This window comes from Pinus tabuliformis, chromosome 9, assembly GCF_031772625.1.
Source record: "Pinus tabuliformis cultivar Carrire ecotype Pingquan chromosome 9, CPIR1, whole genome shotgun sequence".
In the NCBI taxonomy this organism is placed as follows: domain Eukaryota; kingdom Viridiplantae; phylum Streptophyta; class Pinopsida; order Pinales; family Pinaceae; genus Pinus; species Pinus tabuliformis.
This window is the reverse complement of record NC_142307.1, coordinates 921083324-921095886: the sequence shown is the minus strand read 5'-3', so window position 1 is coordinate 921095886 and position 12563 is coordinate 921083324. Positions and strand designations below refer to the sequence as shown.

General features: G+C 36.6%; 2 pseudogenes; one reads left to right on the top strand and one right to left on the bottom strand.

Annotated features, from left to right (window-relative positions):
• Positions 1-4295: 4295 nt before the first annotated feature.
• On the top strand, positions 4296-6039 carry LOC149151747 (protein RRC1 pseudogene; annotated as a pseudogene).
• Positions 6040-8236: 2197 nt separating this feature from the next.
• LOC149151746 (large ribosomal subunit protein uL2-like) lies at positions 8237-12161 on the bottom strand (annotated as a pseudogene).
• Between the last annotated feature and the right edge of the window lie 402 nt (positions 12162-12563).

The window sequence follows — 12563 nt, the reverse complement described above, 5'->3', positions numbered from 1 at the left end:
ATGGACGGAAGCGCACAAGAGAAGCTGATAGATTGTTGGAGGATGCGAGAGAGAATGTGGGAGCACCATCTTCTCAGTGCAGATAGACGAGGTCACCTGAGAGGTACACTGGATACATGGCCCTTACTGGGGAATGTGTTGAGACTGAGCCATATTCCTTTGAGGAAGCAGTGCCGCAACCGATTTGGGTTGATGCTATGGTGGAGGAGTATGATTCCATAGTTCATAATAGTGTTTGGGACGTGGTTCCGAGACTGGAGAACAAGTCAGTTGTGAGTTCTCGTTGGATTTACAAGGTAAATCAAGTTGCTGATGGTAGTGTGGAGAAGCATAAGGCAACATTTGTTTCCCGTGGCTTTTCACAGGTCAAGGGGATTGACTATGATGAGACTTTTTATCCTGTCGCAAGGTACTCATCTATCATATATATGTTGGCACTATTAGCATAGATGGGTTGGAAGATCCATCAGATGGATGTGAAGAATGCATTCCTCAATGGCCAGATTGAGGAAGAGGTGTACATAGAGCAGCCGAAAGGTTTTGAGACCTTCGATCGTGAGTCGCATGTGTGCCAACTCAAGAGAGCGTTGTACGGGCTGAAGCAAGCACCTCGTGCTTGGTACACCAGGATAGACAACTACTTCACTGGGTTAGGCTTCACAAAGAGTGAAGCAGATGTGAACCTGTACCACATTGTGGTGAAAGGTAAACTATTGATCATCGTATTTTATGTTGATGATCTCATATTGACTAGTGATGATCAGTTGATCGTGTCTTGCAAGGAGGACCTTACAAGAGAATTCAAGATGAAAGACATGGGTCTCATGCATTAATTCCTTGGCATGGAAGTGTGGCAGAATGATGGGGAGTTGTTTGTGTCTCAGGGTAAGTATGCCAACGAGATACTCAGGAGATTCCACATGGAGTAAAAGCCCATGCAGACTCCTCTAGCAGGTAACTAGAGGAAGGAGGTTGCTACTTCAAGAGAAGTAGTAGAGGCTACTGTGTACAGGCATCTTCTGGTTTCAGTGATGTACTTAGTGAACATACGACCAGATTTGTCCTATGTGGTGAACCAACTGAGTCAAGCAATGGTTCAGCCTACCAAGATGTTTTGGAAGGTGGCAAAGCATGTACTGAGATACCTCAGAGGCACATCTCAGTATGGATTATGGTACAAATGGATAGAGGGAGTGAAGCTACAGGGTTTCACTGATGCAGATTGAGCAGGGAGTCCATTAGATCAGAAGAGCACATCAGGAGGGATTTTCAACCTTGGGTTAGCAGCAGTTTCTTGGTACAGCAGGAAACAGAGGTCAGTTGCACTCAGCTTGGCAGAGACAGAATACATGGCTGCAAGTCAGGTAGCATGTGAGGCCATCTAGATGCAGAAAATCCTAGTTGGTTTGTTTGATAAGAGGATGGATCCAACTGTGATCTATTGTGATGATTAGAGTTGTATCAAACTTTATGAGAATCTAGTATTTCATGATAGGTCCAAGCACATCGACATCTGGTATCATCATCTCAGAGACTGTGTAGCGAGGAGGATCATGTTGCTGCAATATATTTCGATAGAGGAGTAAGATGCTAACATTTTGACAAAGCCATTGTCAAAGTGTAAATTCGAGTTCCATAGAGACAGGATCGAGGTGGCAGATAATCCATTTCTTGTTGAGAGGGAGTGTTGAAATATGGCAACAAGAATATTCCAATTTAATTTGTCCTTGAATTAAATTGTGAATTAAAATCAGATTTAGTCTTAACAACTACTTGGAAATAATTAATTAATTAATTTTAAATTAATTAGTTGGAGAAATTCAAGTTAGAAGTCTTTCTAAAGTCATGAAAGAGTTATCCCTTAAATTATGGACATAATATTGAGTTATATTTGAGTTGTAACTAGTTAACTCAGTTTACTGAGTTAAGTCTAGTTAAATTAGTTCCAAACTGTTTGAGGAACTAATAGTGAGTTAATAGTCAGTTGATGCATTAATGCACTCAGCTAGTGCTACTCCAATTAATTGAAGATTCCCTCTTCAGAAACTCATTCATGTCTATTCTGAGAAAGACCCACTTGAGATTAATGTTCAAGGACAGTGTACTATCAGTTGCATGTGTTTTCTCATGGAGAAAACTCATGCATGTAGTCAAGGATTTATCCTTAAGGATTGCGCAGTTTTGGAGAAAGATCATCCACTTGGTTGAAGGAAAACCATCCACAAGGAATAGTGCAAGGAAATAGGAGCTTGGAGGGCAGAGAGGAAGGCTGGAGAGAAGCCAAGATTTCCTGTGAGCATCTGTGAGAATTGTACTGAGAGCTGGCTAGCTGTGGGAGCTAAGGCTTTCTATAATTCCTATGTATTTCCACCATGTATGATAATATAATAGTGTGGGGTTTTTAGCTGAGGCTTTCCCCAAAGTATTTTCATGTGATTGTGCCATTGATTCTTCTTCTTCTGGTTATATTGTTCAGCTCGATCTTTAAGCTTTCGCAAATTGATAGTAGAAGTAGGTTGTAGTATTCTACTTTGATTTATATTGCATTATCGGGTTAACCTACACAAATTTTCTACAAGTGCCTCTAATAAAACTTCACACCTAAAAAATTACTCTGCCACATGATTAGACTAAAGGTAATATTCTTTGAATCATCTTTAGGTCATATTTAACGAGATATTTGTATGTTTACCATGATGTCAATTTGGTGCTAAAAGCAATATATAAATCCAGGTTATTATCAATGAAATTCAAGTATAATTCAGAAAAATAATGTCATTGCAAGGTATGGAGAGAGAAACATATTCATAATTAGGATTCTCTATTTTAGTTTGATTTGAGTTGAGTTTGTATTTGAATATATAGTTTTCTCTAAAGAAGTGAAATAGAAAGATGAGAATCGAAATAGCCCTGTGAATTTTTAATCAATTCATATTATATATCTCTAAAACAACCAGGTCATCCTTCTTTGTTATTTGATAGAGATTTATTGTGCATAAAATAATAATGAATTAACTATCAAACACAATGATGCAATATATTAACCAAGGAAATAAAAATGACATGGTTGTGGTATTTGTGTGCTCGAAGGAAATCCAACAATGGTTGTGTGCTTTCTTTATCATGAAATAGTATTGAAGACAAATGTCAATTCAAAAATTGAACTCCATTACCAATAGGAGATGGTCGTGTTGGGTAAGGAAAGGATGAATTGAAGGGCTCAAGGTCTAGCTCCAATACATAGTTATCCTTGTCACTACAAAATACAAAGCTTTCATTATTTGCTTATCCAAGCAAAAAGAAAAGTGATCTTGTATTTGTGCACTTGTGATAGTATATGAAAAATAGAGCACTAGTGGAAATAAAAGTGTTTTGCTTCATCATCCAACCTACACAGAAAACATATATATTCAGTTGTTGACTATAGTGGAAATCAAATGTAAAACCCACTCAACTCAATCTTTACATGACATAGGCGTAATGAACTAGTACAATAGAAGCATGTGAACTCAGAAACAAGAGATGATAAAAATAAAATAATGGAACATTGTTTCCTACCACATAATTGGCATGCGTAAAATTTCCACATAATCCATCCAAAAAATGAGAAGAACTTATGGTAAAAGAACATATCATTAGTGTTTTGTACCCTCTTTAACACATGTAGCCTAGGGAAGTAGAGGAGGCCAAATGTAGCAGGATTCCAATTGTGTGGGATATAAAAAAAATGTGGGAAAACATGCCTACCAATTCACGAAATCTCACTCTAAATAATAGAACATGTTGAGGATAATAATGATGAAAAAAAATCATGTATGAAGATCAAGCACCTTTAACTTGCACTGAGATTCAGATTCTCCACGTTTTCTAATTTTATGAAAACAATCAAGAATATCTTGGGTCTATAGCTAAAAGACTACAATTTGTCCTTTCCAGAAATTACTTGAAAACTTATATAGTCTAGAGGCTTTTCAAATCCAAATCTCAACATTGTACCTGTAGCTTTGATTGCTCTAGTTTGGTATACATTTATTTTTGTTGGCTTGCATACAATCAATATTTAGGTGCTTTATGATTCCATAGGAACTAACCCATCCTAAAGGTAGGCTAAAACTTGACTTTTTAAAGAAATCCCTCCCTCAAATCTTTGTAACATGATTTTTTTCACGCTTGTGAAAAAAATATGCATCTTTCATTGTAAGAAATAACTCTTATAGACATATTTCCACAACAATCATGTTTATCAATTTAGAATACGTCTAAGTTCCCCCACTCGTGTGATTAAATCTGAACACATGCATGAGCATGAGAAATCCTCAACTGCAACTTATGTTGCTAGAAGGACAAAGAGAGTGGATCAAGAATGCGCCTTAAAAAAGGACTAAATATATGAATTTTAGGACATGCTTTGTGCTTTAACCTTAGAGATAAATCAGATAAAAGAAGCAATGGGTATTTCTCTAGACAATGCCGACGCAATTGGCGAGGTAGTTGAGGTACTTATAGAGTCTTTGACTCTAAAGGAGATGCCTATTCCAACTAAAGTTGCAAGGCTCATCTTAGTTTTTGATGTTCTTTACAATAGTAGTGCTCCTGTGAAAAATGATTCTGCATATAGGACAAAGTTTGAAGTAGCATTGTCTGATATTATGGAAAGCTTTAATGACTTATACTGAAACATCACTAGTCAGATTACTGCAGAAGCTTTGAGGGAGAGAGTGATGAAATATCTCCAAGTTTGGTTAGACTGGTTTCTCTTTTCAGATGCTTATGTGAATGGACTGAGAGCTACCTTTCTTCGATATTGAAATTTAGGTGTCCCTCCTTTTCATTCAATATGTGGAGATGCCCCATCATTGAACGACCTTGATAGCTCTAAAGCCAATCTTATGGACATAACAGACAGATCTGGTCCAAATCAAGATGCTACTCTCGCGATTCGAGAGGGAGAAGCAACTCGAGAATTGTTTAGTATTCCTCTTGTGGAGCTTGAAAGACGGTGTAGGAAAAATGGTTTATCTATTCATGGTGGTAGGGAGGTAATGGTTTCCCGATTGCTTAGCTTAGAAGAAGAAGAGAAGAATAAGAACCAAGATCAAGATGAGGATGTCAGGTATGGGTATAACTTTGTAATAGGAGGGAAGCATGCAATAGAAACTAATGCTTATTTAAAATTTGGAGGGGGAAGGTGGAGCACAAGTGAAGAAATAAAATCCATACTTGATAATGATAAGGACTATATGTCTAGATCTAGGAAAAATGTTAAAGAAGAATCATCTTTATGGTCACAGGCTAAGGAATGTGAATTAGTGGATGCCTCTTATAGTGGAACTTTACCAAAAAATGTTGGTGTGGTGGGGACCTCAAAGTCATCGATCCCACAACCAGATCTAAGACCTTTAACATGCAATTCTATGAAAACACATCCTATATTACAGGCTTCAAAGTGGACTCGTGAGGATGGTGGAACTGATATAGAGGACAAGGCAGAGCTTAAGGGACTTGGTTTGAATTACTCTTCTTCTAGTAGTGATGACATATTTGGGGGTTCTGGGAAAGAAGATAAACAAGAAGTCACAATGGACAACATTGCTTCTACTCTTAATGACAGTGGAATGGATGAAGGTCGCAGGTGATTCTCCTTACCTCTAGGATGCTAATTTATTTTGTTCCTTTATATATATACCATCTGGTTTGATACTGTAAACATGTAATATTAGGCAAAATCTACATCAATTGGAGGTAACACTCATGGGTTATCCTGAGTCTCTTGAAGAACGTGGCACTAAGAATGTCGAAGAAATTGAAAGAAAAATCTCTTCCCACATAAAGAGATTAGAAGTTGAATATGGGTTAATAGATCCTGTGACTAATAAAGACACTAGATCAGATTCTGGATACCACAACCTTGCTTTTTCCCTTTTTACTACAATTGTTATTGATGTTGTGACATGGGTGTACCTGCGACCTATGAGTGCTCTATGTTTACTTCTAGTGACATCAACGTTTCCAGGGTTGTGGTGTGGTATCATCCTTTGAGGAGAGGTTCAAGGCAGGGAAGAATAGATGGTTCTTTACAAAAATTAGGTTTTGAGATTCTCATTTTTTAGAAGTACCATGTTAGAACTTTCAAGTTTTTATATTTTGATCATTTATAGTGGCCTTGGTACCATCATAGTGTTTGCAATTCCTGGACATTTTTGAGTTGCTTGAGAGTTTTGATAGGCAACTTAATGCTAGTCTATCTTATATTTACCATTTATTTGACAATTTTAGATTTGATTTATCCTGTCAGTGGGAAAAGTGTATGGAAGATTACATTATTGGTCATCAATTAGCAAGGTGACTAGTAATTTTTACTCGTAAAAAAAATAAATATTATAATAAGTGTAATGACTGTGTGGATCACTCTGTGAAATTTTTCACATTTATATTCTGGTGTTCTTGCAGGAGAGAGTGATGAAAGCTCTCCAAGTTTGGTCAGACTGGTTTCTCTTTTTAGGTGCTTATGTGAATGGACTGAGAGCTACCTTTCTTCATTATGGAAATTCATGATTCCCTCCTTTTCATTCAGTATGTGGAGATGCACCGCCATTGAAGAACCTTAATAGTTATGAAGCCAATCTTATAGACATAATAGATGGATTTGGTCCAAATAAAGATGTTGCTCTGGAGATTGGAGAGGGAGAAACAACTCGAGAATTGTTTAGTATTCCTATTGTGGAGCTTGAAAGATGGTTTAGGAAAAATGGTTTATCTATTCATGGTGGTAGGGAGGTAATGGTTTCCCGATTGCTTAGCTTAGATCAAGCAGAGAAGCATAAGAGCCAAGATCAAGATGAGGATGTCAGGTATGGGTATAAATTTTCAAACGGAGGGAAGCATGGAAGAGAAATTGATGCTTATTTAAAAGCGGGTGGGGGGAAGTGGAGCATAGGTGAAGAAAGAAAATCCATTCTTGATGATGATAAGGATTATATGTCCAGATCTAGGAAAAATGTTAAGGAAGAATCATCTTTATGGTCACAGGCTGAGGAACGTGAATCAGTGGATGTCTCTTGCAGTGGAACTTAACCAAAAGATGTTGGTGTGGTGATGGTAGTGTCATTTGAGGTGCCCCAAAATTTCAAAATATTCTAGGCAATGGCAAGAAAATAACTTTCTCTACTCCTTAACTCATATTTCTCCCCATTAGCGTTTTGATAGGCAAATTATCAGGATCACAGAATGATCTTCTCTTTAATGAGGGAGTCCAAGGGCTAAACATTTAAGGATGTGATCAATTTTTTTTTAAAACAAACAGTGTTGTCTGACTTGCAAGGAATTGGGTGGAAAACTCATTGCCGAGCCAATCTTATTCACATGTCAAAATTTTGTGTATGACTTGGGGTCAAGCTTGAATGAGAGGAGTTCGCTTAATACTGTATAGTCAAGGAAAACAATCAAATTCAAAGTCCATTTGAATTATGATGCATGAAGCATAGTAATAGAGTTGGTGAGCTTAATAGGGCTCATCCTTGCTATGATCTGTTAAACTCGAATGGCATGAATTTCAAAAGCCTGCGATATGATATAAATCTTGCGAAATTTTGACCAAATAAATAACTCAAACATGACACCTAAGATATGATATAAATTTTGGGATATTTTAACCAAATAAATAACCCAAAACTTAAACTTGGTAGTGTTAAATCAATTGTTTGAAGTGTGGCTACTTAAAACAAATTTCTTAAATACTTTTAAAAATTAACATACAACTAATTTATAAAAGCAAGACATTTCGTTGTTAATCAAATGTCAAACTGGATAACAATTCAAGTGATAACCTATAATGAAAATCCAAAATCGACAAGGCGTACTAGACAAATTTTCAAAACTTATTGGGAACATCCTAATCCTACAGGTTGCTTGTCTAAAGAAATCGAAAATGTTACGTGGCCTCGGAAATGTGGAATGTTAATGATAAAAACTGACCAAAAGATAAATAATTAAAATTTGGTTGTTAGAACTAGCGCAAACAATGAATGATAAACAAAATGAAAATGTGGAAAAATGTCGCATACCCACCCCATGAGACTAACATCTGCTTCCATACTCGATGTTGCCCAAGACTAAGAAGATCATTCAAATGGTGCCCATATCCTCGTATCCACAATAGAATTCATCAGATACATTATGACAAAATAAAACACTAAAATAAGACAATGAAATACTTGAAAATAGAAATGAACTAAGATTAGTTATCCATCTTTGCAGCTGCTGATGTAGCTTGTCCACGCAGACGACCAGTTTTTCTGGTAGCAATAAGCCCAACTTTTTTCCCTAGTGGTGCATCACGACATACAGTACTAGAATGACCAATATGTTGATGGTTACCACCACCATGAGAATGCTCAACTAGATTCATAGCCACACCACGAACCTTGGGCCAACAATTTATTTTGACCCTGCATTTGTGGTATGCATTGCTAGCCTTGAGCATTGATTTTTCTATTCTTCCACCTCCAACAACTTGACCAATCATAGCTCTACAACCACTTGGCACAATCTTGTTAGCTCCAGAGGGAAGCTTCACCCTGGAAAATGAGACAATTAGAGTTAGCCCTCCCATCATATAAGAAAATTGGAATTCAACATAGAACCGAGATTCAACATACAATCTGAAAAGAAGGCCCCAAGTAACCTGTAAAGTGTGATTAACATGTTTCCTATAAATTTTAAGAAGCATTAATTTTTTTTTTCTTTCTTATATTCCCATTCAGACAACATAGATCTATGGAACCATGATAAAAGTTAATTATTCCCACTCTTCGTTCTCATGTTTCCACTACCAAATATTTTAGCTTAAAGTCATTTAAATAAATCTGCTGATGTTGACTATGTTGTTTTTGCTATGCATGGTGTTATAAGCTAGACAAAGTATTGCATGAGATCATATAACCTTATTTTGAACTCCATTTTTCTTACATGCTACCTTGCATATCTTTTATCCATCAAGATTATGGGCATGTCACTTCCAATAAGGTTATGTAAGATGATTCATTTGTTATTCATGTAAATATTCTTCTAACTGGTTAAATGTATATGTGTAAAGCTAAGATAGGGCTTTATTTGACCTTTTCCTATTCCTCATTTTTTCCTGCAGTGTTTACTCCACGATCTATTGGAAAAACTAGTATCTACCAACATATTTGTGGAGTCAATTCTTGGCTATGTGGCTGACTAGTCGGAATCTAATCCATCAAAGTCACCTAAGGATTGTTCTTGGCCCCATCTACTTGAAGTTTCTCCTTGCAGAGTCAAATATCCCACAAGGAGAACATGTCAAAAGTAGGATTCGAATCTAGGTGGAGACGATAACTTATCCTAAACATCCAAGCTAAATCCTATTAACTTGTTTGAAGCTTGTGATTATGTTTTCACATAAAAAAAATAAAAAAAAAAACTTTCACACAAAGAAAACAGGTTACATTATCCATCAAAAAGCAGCAAAACCAAAGAGAAACAGATACACAATGTAAAACTTAACTCCAAAATAGAACTGAAAGTTTCTTTTGAAACCTGACATGTTTCATGTAAGATTGGTAAAATAAAATCAAGAATCTGTTCAATTTTAACATCATGCTATAAACCCCACAAAAAATCTTAGTAGTATATGTGTCTGTATTGTGAAATTCCATCTAATGTATATATATTATCTATTTGATATAGATTTTTCACTATCAAGCTAAACAAAACAATGTGCTTATTGGGAACCAAACATCTCATGTTGTCTTTGTAGGCCTACACCATCCACTTATGGATATTCAATCATCACAATCTCTCTGCTTATGGTTTCACACTCATTGGTAGTGATGACCCAAGACCTGCTCCAAATGTCCCTCTCTATATATGATAAATGAAAAGGGCATATAGGCATTCATATTTGCAATAAAAAATGGCTTGGCTCCTCGAAAAGCTCCACCTGACAAAGAAACAATCTCTTTTGCTTTGATGGATCCACCAAATAGAGGGCATGCCCTAGAAATTTTTCTCTTTAAAGGATTTTCTTTTAACTCAAATAATCCATCAGGTTCATTCTTCTACACTTATAATCCAGCCTTGTATTGGTTATGATTCTCTATGTCTCCTAGGTTAAGGTGGAGGAGTCTTACTACCATGCCCATAGGTTGATTCGAGATTAAATAGTGTATGTTTGATGCTGAAAGATATCAATGTGTATCCAAGTCCTGAGGATTCTTCTTGCAAACTACTATGGTGATACACCCCTGTGGCAATATTTTTTCATCATTGCATTTATCTTTGTGCTTGAAAAAGAAAATTTTATGTACAATATGTCCTGGTTTATGGAGGGTTGGCTTTTTTTTTTCCAAGGCCTTGGCAGACAGGTTTTAATATATTCACTGAATTATTATCCTTAGGCATTATCTGGGTGCAAATGTCCAGCCTGCCTCTTGGATGTCAGAATGCCAACTCCCTCAAGGAAATTAGAAATGTTTTCGTATATTTGTTTCGATGGCCACAACTATAGATGATTGCCAAATTTTACCTCTACCCAAATGCTTTAACTTGATTTGAGAAAGGGTCTTGCAAAAAAATTAATGATATATTATAATTGTTGCAGTTGGATAGAAATGATGGATTAGGAACACATTTCTTTCTGAGCATAACCTCGTCGACTAAAGGCTAAATTTAAAATTGTTTCTCAAGCAAGTATGCACAGAAATAGAGGACCACTTGATGAGAGGACAATGTGGTCAATCGTCACTAGGTAGAAAAAATTTCAAATAAATATGATCTCATGACCTCCTAACTCTGAAATTCTCACCTTCCTCTGGTACTGGCACTAGTATTTCCAATGTTAGGGGAACTGTAGAAAATAATATTGCGGATAATATGTCATCTTAGCTAGGGGAGATGTTGCAGCTGAAAGAAAAGAAAACCAAATCTTTCTAATAAGTTTAAGTGTGAATGTCAATCTTACATCCTCCTAGGGCCAGCTGTGGTAGCAAATATTGTGACTAATTTATGTTTTGAGATGGGGAAGATGTTAGAAATCAATCCTTTGAATAAGCGGACGGGTGAAAGGAAATCGGGATTGCTAAGGAACCCGTGAACTTCAGAGAAGTCTTCTTTGAAATATGATGACAAGGGTTAAATTGAATTTAAGTTAAATAAGAAATAAAAGGGGAAAAATTTCAGATTATATGACCCTTCAATCAAGGAGAGGTTAATAAATTGATGCTTTTTGTTCAACTTTCCGATAGGGTTTTCAATTAGCTAGTATAATATGTAATGTTGTCAGTCTCGAAGTATAACGTGTCTATCGATCATTTACTAAAAGACCAAACAATGTATCACATAAGCTAAATACTTGACATAGCGATCTTGTACATTAATTTCTCTCTAATAAGATTTTATTTACTTGCAACAAAAATGAAATTGAAGGAAAATACAAATTAAAACAATGGCATTCACTAAAGACTTGACTGGTTTTCAAGCGGGGGTGGTGATACCACCCACTAGAGTTCTTCTTTGCTTTAGAGGGAAGCTTCACCCTGTTAGTGTCATTATTGATATTGTGGTTGACAACGATGGCGTAGTCTCTAGAATCCTTAGCAAATGAACCTCGATCGTTGACATTCTGATCCACATTGCAGACAATGGCTCCCTCCAGAAAATATCTCAAGGGAAACACATTACCCACAGTCAAATTGGCCTTCTTTTTGCAGTAAATGAATTGTCTCGTGCTTCACGTGGAAAATGACCCAATCCCATGCTGACCTCGATACGTCAATCCGCCTAGATCCAACCTTGTTCGGAAAAACCTAAGGCCAAAGGAATTCAACCATAAGGGTGTCCCTTCAAAAGGATAATCGGCCTCTGCTAAAAATTCGAAAGTTTGAATGATAGGGTGTACCTTCGGCCACTACAAAGAGCTCTTTCTGATGCTTGTAATCGAATCGGTCCCTGAAGGTTTCTTTGCAGAGGGGAGCGTCGCGGCGAGGGTCATGCATTATTTCCGTGACAATTCATCTGATGTAGCCATTGTGCTCACCATAATCGAGGTTTCTGAAACGTGCAGGTCCCTTCCTGTGATGGGTGTGGGATCTGAACACGGAGCCTGCTCTTTTTATTTATGCACGAATAACGTGACCCATGTTTGCAGACCAGATCATATCAATACACAGATATTTTGGATATGTTGTGCCTCTAAAATTGGAAGTAACAGATATGGCTATACATGCAACCTGCATTTACACTGCTTTCACTGTGGAGGAAAAAATATGAAAATTTAGCAATTTGATTCGTATATCGAATAGTTCGGCAAAGATTTCATTCGGTTTACAGGATTTGTTTATCATCTTCCTATAAGGAAATTGGGTTGAGAGTTTATGCTATATCCACATGTGTAGACCGGTGGCCCCTAAAGCCAAAATAAATGGCGGGATCGTAGAATTTGGGTTGTGAAGTCAGTCGATGTGTAATGGAAATTAATTGAAATTTTAGATATATTTATATTAAAGAAATTTTATAATTGGTGGGATCCAAGAGTTTGAGTT